The 13,449-nt window shown below is 45.7% G+C and overlaps 1 protein-coding gene across 3 annotated transcripts in view; it reads right to left on the bottom strand.

Annotated features, from left to right (window-relative positions):
• Nucleotides 1-5,230, bottom strand: part of CASZ1 (castor zinc finger 1) — a 198,683-nt gene extending 193,453 nt beyond the window's left edge. For 2 of the 3 annotated variants that reach the window (XM_062012807.1, XM_062012811.1), the window contains exon 1: nt 5,102-5,230. The gene's annotated coding sequence lies outside the window, so the exon portion shown is untranslated. Of the gene's footprint in view, nt 1-4,709; nt 4,792-5,101 lie in introns of those variants that run through there. The other variant, XM_062012808.1, reaches the window with a different exon arrangement.
• Nucleotides 5,231-13,449: the final 8,219 nt, after the last annotated feature.

Raw genomic sequence — 13,449 nt, 5'->3', positions numbered from 1 at the left:
GCTCCCAACTTCTAGCTGTTTAACATCAGCCTTTCGAAACCAAAAGGAAACAGGGAAATGTAAACCCAAATTCCAACAGAAGTCTCTCCCAAGTTCCCATCATGCTGATGCCACAGAAACGCCGGGCTCTCAGCTGCATCAGAAACATCAGGTTCTCCCAAAGCCACCTTTAAACCAGCGACGTTTCACCAGAGAGAAAAACTGAACCTACAGAAACCTAATATACAGATTTATACATATCCTGAACTATACTTCAATGCTTCAGTCGTCTCCCCAGCTTCCTCCTACCTAGTATTTGCTTTTATTCTTTGTCTCCCTCTGCTAGGCTCTGTTTTTCTGATATAGACATCAGGAGGTTAAGGGCTCAATTATCAAGTCTGTTGAATCCTCAGCTTCACATTACTTAGGGGGTTCTCTGCTGCTCTTCGGAAACTACACTGCAAAACCTCTTTCCTCCTCGGCTTTTTCCTAACTTGTAATGTCTATTTCCGACACTCTGCTATGCATGAACCCACAAATCTATTTGGGGTAAACGCAGAGAAACCGGGAGTAGGTTTAGGAGGCAGAAACATTCATAAAAATAACCCTGAGAGTGCCTAGCTCGAGTGAACCTGAAGCATTCGCGATCTTGAAACCTAAAGTAACATCCACATGGAATTTACAAAATATGATTCGAGTGGTTCTAATTAGCCCCAGTCTGTGGAAAAAATTGGAAGGAAGCGGCTCTTTGATTAATGTTACAAACCAGAAAGGAAACAGATTTTAAAAGTTAAAGTAGCAGCATTGTGGAATACAAAACCATTACCAGCACACATTTATGATACCTGCTTCAATCAGATGGCTTGGGGTTTTGTTTTTAGGGTTTTTTCCTTTTTACTTTAAGAAAAAAAGGAAGACAGGATGCAAGTAAAAGCTTTTGTTTATGGAAGTGTGCGGCGCTTTTATCTCTCAAGGAATTTATATAGCTGGCCTGTGTATAAATCCTTCTGAAAATGAAATTAGCAAAACCAAAACAGGGGTGAAGGTGCTGGGCGGGGGGGTGGTGGGGGTGGTGGAATCACCACTTCAGTAAATCATAGTGGATAACCAGCCCCTGGCTTGGACAGATAGCAAATTCAGCTTTAATAGGAAGAAACAGAGTTGGAGAGGGAAAAGAGAAGATTCATACCTACAACAGAATCCTTGCAAAAATGGGGGGCTATTTTTAATATGCTTTTGAAAGTCACTGTGCAAGTTTGCTTGTGCTTGACAAGAAAAAGGAAATAAGGGTTTTTTTTTCCAGCTTAGCTTGATTGTTTTGGGTGGAGCTCAAGCATGTGTGTATATATGCTGTATATAAAAATGAATTACTAATTCTTTCCTGGAAACTGTTTGAATTGCAATCTGCAAGATACAAAAACACACCTTTATTTTAACACTGATTTTAATACAGATAGAAGGGAGGGGGGATAGCGAGGGAAACATTTTTTCCTAGTACACAGCAAAACCTTTAAGCAAGAATAATACCTCCCCACACATATACACAGAGACATGCACACACTTTGCTCAGCTGCACACCCACCAACTGAACTCCAGCTCTCAGTGGCTTTTCCCTGTACCAAGGCTTCGCTCTGAAACTGCAAGAATGACAACGTCATGTGTGTGGAAAGCTGACACTTGGAGCTTTTAAAAAGAAATGAGGAAAAATAAGCTGTTGACTTCTTGGTTAAAGTATTTTCTTGTTCTAACTCATGTTCTTATGTCACTGGGCTAAAAAAAAAAAAGAGAGAGAGGGAGAGAGAGATATGACTTTCCTTGAATGATCTGTTTAACCTAAGCCAGAGGAAAAAAAAAGAAGTCATTAATTACTTATGTGAGCTATTGCTTCTGAAAGACAATAAACCTGCCTGGTCGCCATGGATATGACATATTTGCTCTGAAAACAACACAATAATTAGCAAAGGGGAAAGATACAAGGAGAATATGCAAACTCCTGAGTTTAAAGCCATAGTGTTTCCTTTTTTCCCCCCCTCCTCTTTTTACTTGTCAGAGTCAATTCTGTTTGCAATTCAAATCAAACAAATAAACAGCATATTTACAAAAAAATTTTAAATGCTCTGCCATGCTACACAGCATCAAAAAAAAAGAGGAGAAAAATAACAAGGAAAAAAGATAAAGTCTAGTATGGACAGATCACAAACCACCTAGGTGCTTTCCATATACGGGTACGGGTACATATAGGTCTCTGTGAAATATAAATGTATATACACATACACACACAAACATATGCGAGCTATAAGGGTTACATGCACTATTTCCTCTAGGATTATTCTTTTATTGTTAAGATTAGTATAGAAGCATACCAAGAGGAAAAAGGTCTCTGTTTTAGGGAGTGGAAACATTTTGAAGGTACACTAAGAGAAAAGTACAAGGGGTTTTTTTACTGTGGTAAACATGCATTGTGCTGGTAGTATTTTCTTTGCAGACCTTTTAACTTTTCTGCAGAAGATGAGCAAAAAGCCACAACTGGTGAGCAGCCTGCGTCAGCCTGACCATCACACCAGCGACCAGGACTTCGCAAATTTCAAGCAGGGAAAAAAATTTTCTTCTCTCACCTCAATTACTTTGTATCAAGTGATGTTAGACCGAATCCCATGCAATGATGCAATGGACAAGTTAAGAAATAATGAAAAGTGAGTTATTTGCTGAGAGTCTTCTTGGAAATAATTTATAAATGTTGCAGGGAAAATGTTTTTTAGGTTTCTCTCTCATTAAGATGAGACAAAGACTATTAAAACCTTCTCTAATGCGGTAGCTTTCTGGATTCTGACCTTCCACATTTAGAAACCAAGTAATAAAAACACCCTAACAAGCACTTTATCTTCAGAGATATTTGACTTTGAACTTATTTTAACATTAAAAAGACTTGGGAGGTATAAAAATAACAATATAGTTGCCACAAGTTTCTGTTGTTGTTGTTGTTTTCACTGCTAAAAAAAAAAAAAATCTTTAGAACAAAATAAGCAGATTAAGGAAACATCCCCTTAATTTAACTGGCTCTTTTTCTGGTGTGTTTTTTTTTTAAACAATAGTTTTTAGCTGGACTCTTTGATCTTGAAAGGGTTCTGCTATCTTGTGTGATGAGGGGGGAAAAATGATCTGTTTTAAATGATGATGCAAAAAAAAGGATCAAAGCCCTGACTTTCTGTTAGCCATAATAAGCTCTGTCTTGCACAAAGCTTCAACTCCAGCCTTTAATATATAAAATATACAGGAGCCCAATAAAAGCACTGAAAAGGTACAAAGTCTGAAAACAAAAGGGGACGCTGCTCCTTTAAACGTTTTAGTGCATATGGAGTTTGATTTCTGAAAGAGATCAGTTTAACATCTCCATAGAAACCAGCAACAGATTATCATCAACAGAATAAATAACTAGTCTAATAAATTAAACAGGAGGCATAAGATCTGGAAACTTGATTACTGAAGTTCAACAATATTCCCCCATAAACTCTTCCGAACCACCTTTAGAGTAGCTAACAAGGTGGCAGCGACACACAGATAAAGGGTATGTGGGAAGCAGACAGGACTTGTGGAAACGAGGAGCCCAAAACCTTCGCAAGAAATTATTCCATACTAAGAGTCAGCAAATCAATAAAGGAAATAAATTCCTCAATGAAGTTTTGTGAGAGACAGTCGTTCTTCCAGGGAGCCGGCTGCCAGAACCAGCCGGGCAGTGCGGCGCGGACAGAAGGGGGCACGCAGAAGGTGGACTTGCAGCTCCTGAAAAGTTTCACCTTTCCAGCCCGAAAGGGCAGGAGGACTCGGGTCGATCGATCAAACCCGCCGTGATTCCGAGCAGCCTCCAGCCGCAACCCACCCCTAAAAGTTTGCCGCAGAAGTTGCCCGTCGCGCAGCCGAGGCGAGCGGCCCCGCCAGCCCCACGCCCGTCCCAGCGTCTTGACAGCTCGCTCGCCGCGCCGGCCCGCCACCGAGCCCCGCTCTTGTCTGCGCCTCCGGCTGTCCCCCGCGCCGCGTCTTCGCCGGGACCGGCGCTCCGCGGCCGGCGGCGCTCGGGGTCCCAGCCCAGGACCGCTCCTCGCTTTCTCCGTCCGCGCCCGGCAGCCCCCCCCCCCCGCAGGCACAGCTCTGAGTGACGGCTCGGACACCTGTTCCCCGTCCCCAGAGCCTCCAACGCGGGCAGCGGCTCCCCTGGGAGCCCCGTCCCGCGCCCCCCGCCCGCCGCAGCCCCAGCCCCGGGCGGCCGCCCCCCGCTGCCCCGACGCGTACTGGGGAAAGGGGAAAAAGGGGGCGCGAAGGGGAAGGGGGGGGGGAAACTTCCTGGCTCCGGATGGCAAATCAGCTGCGCATTCTGCAAATGCCACCGGGTAAAAATAACCTGCTGCTTCGCCCGGGGGGCCGGGCACCGGCTGCCCCGAGCCGCGCTCCTAACCGCCGCGGCCCCTGCCCTCCTTGTCCCTGCCGGGGGGCTCCGGCCATCCCGCTGCCAGCGCCGGGCGAAGCGTTACCGGTCCCGACCCGGTCACTTTGCAGAAAGTTCCGCGGCACGGCTCGCCCCGCCGGCACCCGGCCCTGCCCGCCGAGCGCTCCCGCCGCCGCTCGCCCAACTTTCCTGCCGCACCTCCCCCCCCGCCGCCACTCCACTCCCTCCGGTGCCTGCGCCGGCCGCGCCGGGACCCCCGGGCGGTGCGACGCGGCGGGGCTGCGGTTACCTGCGCCCGGCGCGGAGCGGGAACACGTGTTCCCCCGTCCCCTGCCCGCGCTCCTGCCAAAGTCCTGGAAATTGCCGGGCGCCGCCGCGGCCCCGGCTCCGCCGCTCAGAGGGCACGGCACTGCCCCGCCGCCGCCGGCCCCCGCCGCCGCGGCTACCCCCCGCCGCTGCCCGCCTCCCGCGGAGCCGGGCGGCCGCCGGCGGCCCCGCTGCCGGCCGGTGCCCGCGGAGGCTGGGCGCTGCCCCGCGAGAGCCGGGCGCGGAGCGCGGCGCGGTGCCCACCTGCCGGGCAACGCCGCCGGACGCCCGCCCGCGCAGCGCCCCGGCCCCGGCGCCGCCGAGCCGGGGCTGCCGGCGGCGGGGCCGGGGCCGGGCGGCAGCGGACGGGCTTACCTGCACTTGGGGCTGCTTTGGGTGACTTTCCAAGTCAAGGGAAATGTGTGTGTGTTTGGGATGGAGGCTGCAGCGCGCATGCGCCATCAAACTTGCCCTGATCCCGGATTTTTCCTCCTCGCGCTCCCCTTTGCTTTGATTATTGAATTTTCCTATTTCTAACAGGAGGGCGGGCGGCGGGCAAAACCCGGCATGGAATCCGCCGCCGCCTGTCCCGGCCCGCCCCGGGAGGAGAAGGGGGAAGCGGCGGGGAGGGAGCGGGCACGGAGCGGACTCGCTCTCCAGGCAGGCAGGGCAGGCAGGCAAGGGATGGGGCGCCTGCAAAACCCGGACCGGATCGCCCTCCCCTGGCAAGGGAAAAGGAGAGAAAGTGTCCCCATTTTTCAGCCCGCGCAGTCAGTTTCCTATTTCTTGCCGTGTCCCTACACGAGGCAGTTCCTCTCCCTACCCGTCGTCTATCCCAGCGAGGCACTGGAGACTATATAAAATTTTCTATTTTGCAGCCTGGTGACCTCTGCTCATCTTAGTTCCACCAGACTAAACTCCATAGAAATAGATTGATTTATTCTCCATCTGTTTTTTCTAGGCATAATACTCAGTTTCTATTTTACAAACTTCTAAACTTCGGTACTTTTCTTTTGCTCGTGTTCTTAGTCTGGATTTCACTCAAGTTTAGAACTAACCACTGTCTCGTTGCATTTACAACAGCGCTATTTCTCATTAGTCTGCAGCACTCGCTTTGCTGGTGGTTGTGCATGGCACTAACTTTTGCAGGTCTAGATCCTAGAGAAAATGTCAGAAACCAGACATGCAAGCCATGGGCAGCCTCATGGGTCAGTTGAGGATGTCTTTGCAGGGTCAGAGCCAAGCGTTCTCCTACATTTGCATGCACCTGAACTTCCAGCAGGCAAGCATCACACTGCTGTGTTAAGAAACTACTTTCTCTCTCTGCTCTAGCTCTCATCATAATGATGCAGTCAGTGTATGTTTTAGTTACCTGTGCACATTCTGTGATGGTGGTTTTGAAAAACCCTCCACAGAGACCCTTTCCTTCATCCTCCATTTGCCTCTTGCCTCACCCAGACCCTTGGCTCAACCGCAGCCCTGCACTCTGCGCTGGGCTTAGAGCGACACCCACTCGCCAGTCCCCAAGTCCATGCATGGATTCCATTGGTGGGACTGTGTGCAAGTGGATGTATCTACCTCCATCATTGGGCTTGCAGGAGTTGGGCCCTAGGCACAAGCTACACTAACCTGCAAACTCTTAAATCCCTTTACTCAGTTGGAGCAGGGAGCTCTGCGTCAGCACGCCCACACAGAAACACTTGCAGGAGCGTCTCACTCTTCCCGTGTGCTTCCTTGCCTGTGTCTGTCTCCACCTGTTGCCTCTTGTCCGATCCTTACACTGTAAGGACTTTGGGGCAGAAACCATGGTTTTGCTCTGGATTTGTACCTTGCACAATGGTGCCCTGCTCCATGATAGCTGCTCCTACGTGCTATTGCCACACATATAAATAATAACAATAATTAATAATACCAGACTAATTCCTCTGATTTCTATGTGACTACTCATGTGAGTAAAAGTGACTCACATACATGAGTGTTTGCAGGACCAGTGCCAGCTCTTTAACTTTTATTGTGAGTCTTCCAATATTTGGTGTTATCCTTTGATCCCCTACTCCTGGAATGACATGTTTCTAGCACTTATGTTTACCAAAAAAGCTTGGAAATATGGCCTAGTGCTCCCAAAAGCCTCAGAAAGCAGAGGACAGATCAGAAACTTCCAAAGACATGGATTTTTAATAGCTTTCGAGAAAATCCTGTGATTTGGAAGCTCAGGGAAAGGGGCAGTCTGACTAGTGAATTTTGAACAGGCAAGTTTAGCAATTTCCATCTATTGAGTTAAATATTTAAGTCTCTCTAAAGACTAGACTTTTACTAACCAGGCTGAATTTACAGTGGAGAGATATATTTCTGTGGAAATACTCAGTGTTTAAGGTGTCTGTCTTTGCAGAACTGGGGCTTTTGTTTATTTGAATATTGTTTGGTATTTGACATTCTGTAGTTAGTTATTTTTACCTGCTCACAATAAGAAAGCAAGAAAATGGGGATGAAAATGAGATAATTAAAGTAAATAAGACTGTGTGAGACTGTTATAATAACCGTGGCAAGTGTTTATACATTGCTGAAAATAAAAAGACCAAACTTCTTGAATTTGTATGCTGGAGAGACACCGCCAGCTTAAACCCCCTGTGTTTCTGAAAGCAAACATCCCAACTTCTGGTACAAAAGTATAAAAGAGCAGGTCCCAAGCTATGAATTCTTGCTTATGAAGCATCCCTGAAGAATGAAGGGTTGGGAGAGTAGGGCCCTTTAATTAAATCTGCATCGTTACTTTTAATTGCATTTACTTATTATTTTCTCTTGTTCACTTTTTTGCATTTCTCTCATCTGGTGTGCTGAACACAGACTGAATAGTCTTCCTTCTATTTGGAAGCTGGCTAATTTTGGACTGCTCTGGAGTTGTCCTAGTTAGGAGGAGAACTTGGGGAGACTCGAGTGTTTTTGAGGCGGTCCTGTTTGCCACCAAAGAGCTCTCTCGCCTGTGCTCCCCTGCACGCGGCATGAGGCTCAGACACTCTACAAACTGCACCTCGGACAACAGCTTCAAGCCTCCTTCCAAACCGCACCTAGCCTGAAAGCTCTCTCTGCAGGTGTTTTAGGGCCCTGAATGCTTAACCTGTGGTTTTGACCTTGTAGTCCCTGCTTTCTGAAGCCTGCTTGTGTGCAGCCCCACTCAGCCCATCGGATGTTTGACATACTAGCTCCCAGTACAGGCCCCAGAGTGCACGGCTCCGCAGTCAGATAGAGCAGGAGGTAATGACACCTTACACAGCCCGTTCTAGATAGAAAGAAAATAATTTAGCAAATTGCAAATGATGCATACTTAACTATTTATGCAGCATCTTCCTGTCATCAACCTAAAGCAATTTTACTTCCGTGTTGAACAGTGGATGAAAATGTTCTATAGATTTAACCATTGCGGGAGTTCCTTTTAAGTGGTGCAGTAATCTCTCTCCAGCTAATTTAGTGTTGTAATAAGGCACCACCCTCACAAGTCCTTTGTGTTCTTGTGTCAATACTGCCCCCAAACCATAAGTGCTGGCATCTGCATCTATCATAAAAGTGGGTCTGAAACACAGAAAGACGAAGAAAGGAGCAATACGGCCATCAGCAGAGCAACCTCCAGAGCCTTTTACCAGCTCTGGACATACCCATTTTCATTCGGATTTCCCCTAAAATACAATTTACTTTCTCAGCACTGGCAAATTCAACAACAAGCCTTCTCTAACAGAAACTGAGAGAGGTGTCTGGGGAGCAGGCTGCTTCAATACAAATTCAGTTTTCCTCTTTGCCACTGGTGGTTCCTTGCCCACTGCTCTGGATTCAACTTGAAACAGATCACCTCTCTCTGCTTGGGACTGAAGACCTATCAACCAAAGACCTCTAACCAAAACATCTCTCAGTTTTTCTGATTTCCTTCTCATGTACACAACACAACAGTGAAAAAAGTCCAAAAGGAATCTTGGACATCACTATCATTCCTTTTCCCCTTCGGGTTTTCTTTACCAGCATTTATACACAGTTACGGTTCCTACATTCACTACTTCCTGCTTGCCTGAACATTAAACAAACAAACAGTTGAGTTGCACAAGATCATTGGCAGCTCAGATTCCACATGCTCCTCCATCTCCAAGCAGGTTTCATCTATTCAGTCCTTCTTTAGCTACCCTAGCATGTATCTGTACCCTTAGTTGCTGCCCTTGGGGAGAGGACATCCTGCTCACTGCAAGCTTACAGCCCATAAGCCATTGGTTGTATTGAGCTACATATTTCAAATAAATTTCCATGAACTGAAATTGTAGGACACCTTTCATGCTATTTATCATTCAGCAATTAGCAATAATAGCATCCAAACTCATTATTAGGTCGTCCTCTATGTCTGCTGTCCACAACTCTTGGTTAAAATCAGAGATTTCTTTCTTCAACCAAACTTTGTGAATGGTTCCCCTTTTTTCTCAGGGTCCTTTTATTTCCACCCTGGGGTGAGGTGGTTGCAGGGTGTGTAGACATGCTGCAGTTACCCATGGGGTGCAAGGACACAGCTGCTATCTGTCAGAGTCCTTCCTGCACTGCTGGACAGTAGTGAGGGATGAGCATGATGAAGTAGTACAAGCCATATAGAACAGAAACGAACAGAGTATTTAGACTGATGACAGGACAGCTGTTGGTAAAGCATGTAGGCTACACCTTTAACGTTCTCTAGATATTAATGTACTGTATTCACACCTAGTACATGCCCCAGAACACCATCTGGCTAAGGTCCGCAAGTGCAGCCTCAGAAAACTTAATATACCTTTAACAAATTACTCCAACAAGAAAAATGATGCTAAAACAACACAATAAAGGCCTAGATCAAAATGGTGAAAGCAGAGAATACACGCTGAGGGCTCCAACTCTGTCCTGAGTTCACCCTGGTGGGACCTGGCTACTGCTTTTTTTCAGAGGGGAAGACAAAAGGACTGCAAAAGAGGTTGCTGTTGCTCTAAGGCACATGACATTAGAAAATCAGGCCTGGATGCCTTGCTCCTGACCGCTCAGACCAGATGGCATGCTTTACATAGGCCTACATGCCACATTAATTCCTTAAAGAGGCAATCTCCAGTAAGTGAGAAGGCTGAGGTCTAGGCTGACCAGTCTACCAAACCAGACTGAAACAGTCATCTATTTCACATAGACTGCCCAATGGCCATCAGGCATCAGGAATAACATTGTCCAAACCTAGCACAGACCAAGGTGCTATCCAGGACCTCTCATCCTGCTTGACAACCCCCTGGAAGAATGAAGAAATCACTCAGACACACACTAGAAAAATCCCGTGGATTGACTTGGTTTCGTAATGGAAAATGAAAAGTAATTGCAAAGAAGGAGGGAGCATTTTTTTCAGTTGCAAGTATAATATTATCTGCTTTCAGTTTTTATCATGAGTGGCACAAGTAATCAGAGAATATCATGTGGTCATTGTTTGTCAAGTGCCATTTTCTCACAGGCAACTATTTCTTTGCATATGCACACTTGAGAAGAAGAAAGAAACTGATTGGATCTCCATCATAGCCTGGTCCAAATCCTCAGAGCAGGGCAGGCATTGCTTCATGCTGACAGCAGTGGGGCAAGACTTATTTATATTGAAGAGGATCAGGCCTGTGTTTTGAAACTTCCAACTTTTGTTTAGAAATACAGATGATAAATATCAGTATGTAAGTATATGGTACAAATACTGAAACCATGTGGGGCAAACTGCAGACTGATACTGATTTTTGGCTGGTGTAAATGAGGGTAGCCAAGAATCTAATCAGCTCAGAATCTGGTTTATTTGCCTTATATAAAGCTTCAAGCAAAAGACTTGGCATTTAGCAAGAAATATCTGGCATTTAACCCCAGTTCTGTCCCAGAATTTCACAGTGATTTCACTGTTCTGTGTGTCTGGCTAATATCCCCTGCTTTGGGGCTTATTCCTGAGGGAGGCTACTAAAGGCAAGAAATAAATGCGGAAGAAAACAATAATAAATAAGCAACAACAATAATAAAAGTGAAATTCAAGTATGAAGTTGTATGTTTGTAATAGCCTGCCTGTGTTAGAAAATAATCAACTAAATAGCAATAAATAATAAAAATTTATATTAACAATTCATTTGTGCTGATACAGACCTTCAAGTTAGAGTTCGTTATATTAATTTACTAATTAATTAAGGACTACATCACCTGGCACCTACATAGGTTTTATTACACTTTATAGATGAAAAACTTAAGAGTCTTGCCTAGGGACACAGTGAATCAGTGGCAGAGCCGGACACACAACTGGAATGTCCTCCACAGCTCTAAGTCTGTTTACAGCATAAAGCTGCCCTGATTTTCTAACTAATTTAGTTCAACAGATGCAATTCTCAGTGTGGAGAATTTGGGTGCAAGAGGGAGTTATTTTGTTTGAGCTTAAATCAGTTCTTAATTATATCAAGCTAGTTATATAAATGCAGTTTTAAAAATATCCTTGTAGGCATCTACATTTCACGCCATTGACTTAAAAACACACCTTTACTTTAAATGCTGCCATTTTCCAGATAGGTCCCAAGTCACAACAGTTCTCTGGGTCCCTGCTATCTGCTTTTCACCAGTAAACTTCATCTACGAAACTGAGATGTGTATTTTGAAGTGTCTTTCACTAAACAGAACAAACATTGCTGAATGCCCTGATTTTGGTTAAAGAGAGAGTTACTGCAATTTAGTTTGGCCTTTTAATAAATGGTTTGAACTTCTTCAACGTCAGGCTTTGCATCCAAGCTTCAATTGCTTAAGGAGATGCTCCTCAGCAGCTGAGTTGCTTTGTTTTAAGTGTACAAAGCCGAGTGAACTACAAGATGATAACCCCTCCCCACTCCATCTCTCAGGTATCACCAAATGCTTTTATCAAGGCACATTTATCTATGGACCTTTCTGAAATTTGATCCCTTCTAATAGGTGTCCCAGAGTGACACTTGCTCCCATTTGGTCACCCTGCACCCACATCCTGGGCAGGAAGAGGTCACTTTATTATCTCTGTCTTTCTCAGTATCTTCTCCTTTTTTTCCAGCAGTGTGTACCTGACAGGATGGCATGGGGGGCTTCACAGGCTGGCCAAGTGAGATGGAGGCAAACCAAGGACTGCATAAGGACTGCACAGGATAATGGAAAACATTATTTATAGCCTGACTGCAGAAAATCTCCCCTTCCCCCCCCCTCACCAACAGACAAACCCATGTCCAGTAATGACAAAGTCATTACCTTTTTATTATTTTTCAATAGGGTTCAGATGTAGCGTGTCTGTTCCTCGCAGGCTGTCCTGACGGCTCCCGGCTCGCTGAGAACACTCAGCTAAACGCACTGACTGGGTGTGGAGTCACCAGCTCTGCTTCAGAAAATTTGGGCCTTACCCTCCCAACAGCCTGTTATCTCACTTATTAAGGGAGAATTATAATGTTTCCCTTCCTCCCAAGAGGCATTTGGGACTACAATAAAGGCCTTGTGAGAACTGTTGGAAGATCAAAGCAGGGATCCCATTGGCGAAGTTCAGCATAGTGCTGTTCCTGATAAGACAGAGTTTTGGGGGCTCTTAATAGAAACTATGGGCTTTTCAATATAATTTTCTAGCATGAATGCCACCCTTGGAAAAAAAATCCTTTTCTGGTGGAAATTCTAAAATTATGGGATCTTCAGATACTTTTCAGGTTTAAATTCTTTTGGATTTGGTGGCTTTTCAAGCTTTCCATCCCAATGTCCTATGTCCCATGAGAAGTCCCTATTCTGACACGCTTTTGCTCACTGATTTTGCCACTGATCATTCTACAAAAAGCTTCTTCCTCCTTCACCTGCTGCCCCTCTGCAGCTCCAGTCCTTTTTTTTTTCTTGCATGTAATGCCCTATCTTTGTCTTTGTCTCTTGCTTTTTAAATGTCCTTCCCCCACCTCGTATCTCCAAGAAGACCCCCGTGTGCGGGTGTGATAACCCACGTAGCACCCATGTCTCTGGGATTTATTTTGAGATCTGCTGCTTGTTTATTTATTTCCCCTTCAGCACACCCAGCGAGGCCTGTGTAGCAGGAGATGTGAAGGGAGGCGATTATGGGAGACTATTTCTCCTCGCCTCTCATTCATGACAAACAAAGAGCAATGATTGATGATTAAAAATGCATTCTCTGGGCTTGTTTTCTTTTGTTTTACCATTATGGAGATATTATAAATACTGAATACTAATCAATCCAGACCTGGTGGGACCTCACAGACCTTCTGCAATGCCAGGGCTTTGCTCTTCCTTACAATCTCTGCAGCTTTCCCTTCCCTTTCTTATTTCCAAATTAAACACCTAGAGTCCTCCATCCCAACCAAAAGGTTAACTTTGGATGAATTCACAATCTGTTTTGGACTGGTAGGGCTCTCACCTCTCTCAAATAGCCATACTTATTCCCTGCAAGGACAGCCTCCGTGTTCAGGCACCCTGGCATTCCCCTGCCCCCTTTTGCCCTACAGCAGAGAGAAAACAGAAACTCATTCCTCAGACCTAAGGAAAAAGTCTCTAATTTAGGAAGCCCGGAATGTCCCAAATTTGCCTTCAAAGTGGGTGCCTTGTGAAGAGAAGATCAGGAAGTCTCCTCTAAAAAACTCGAATTGTTGCTAGCAGGAAGGCTGGTTTCTCCTTGGGCATTTCTGTGCAAAAGCCAGAGTGCCACATCTGATTCTGCAACATTACACGATGTC

This window comes from Colius striatus, chromosome 21 (genome assembly GCF_028858725.1).
Source record: "Colius striatus isolate bColStr4 chromosome 21, bColStr4.1.hap1, whole genome shotgun sequence".
NCBI lineage: Eukaryota > Metazoa > Chordata > Aves > Coliiformes > Coliidae > Colius > Colius striatus.
Note: the sequence above shows the minus strand (reverse complement) of the source record. Positions and strands in the feature narration are given on the sequence as shown.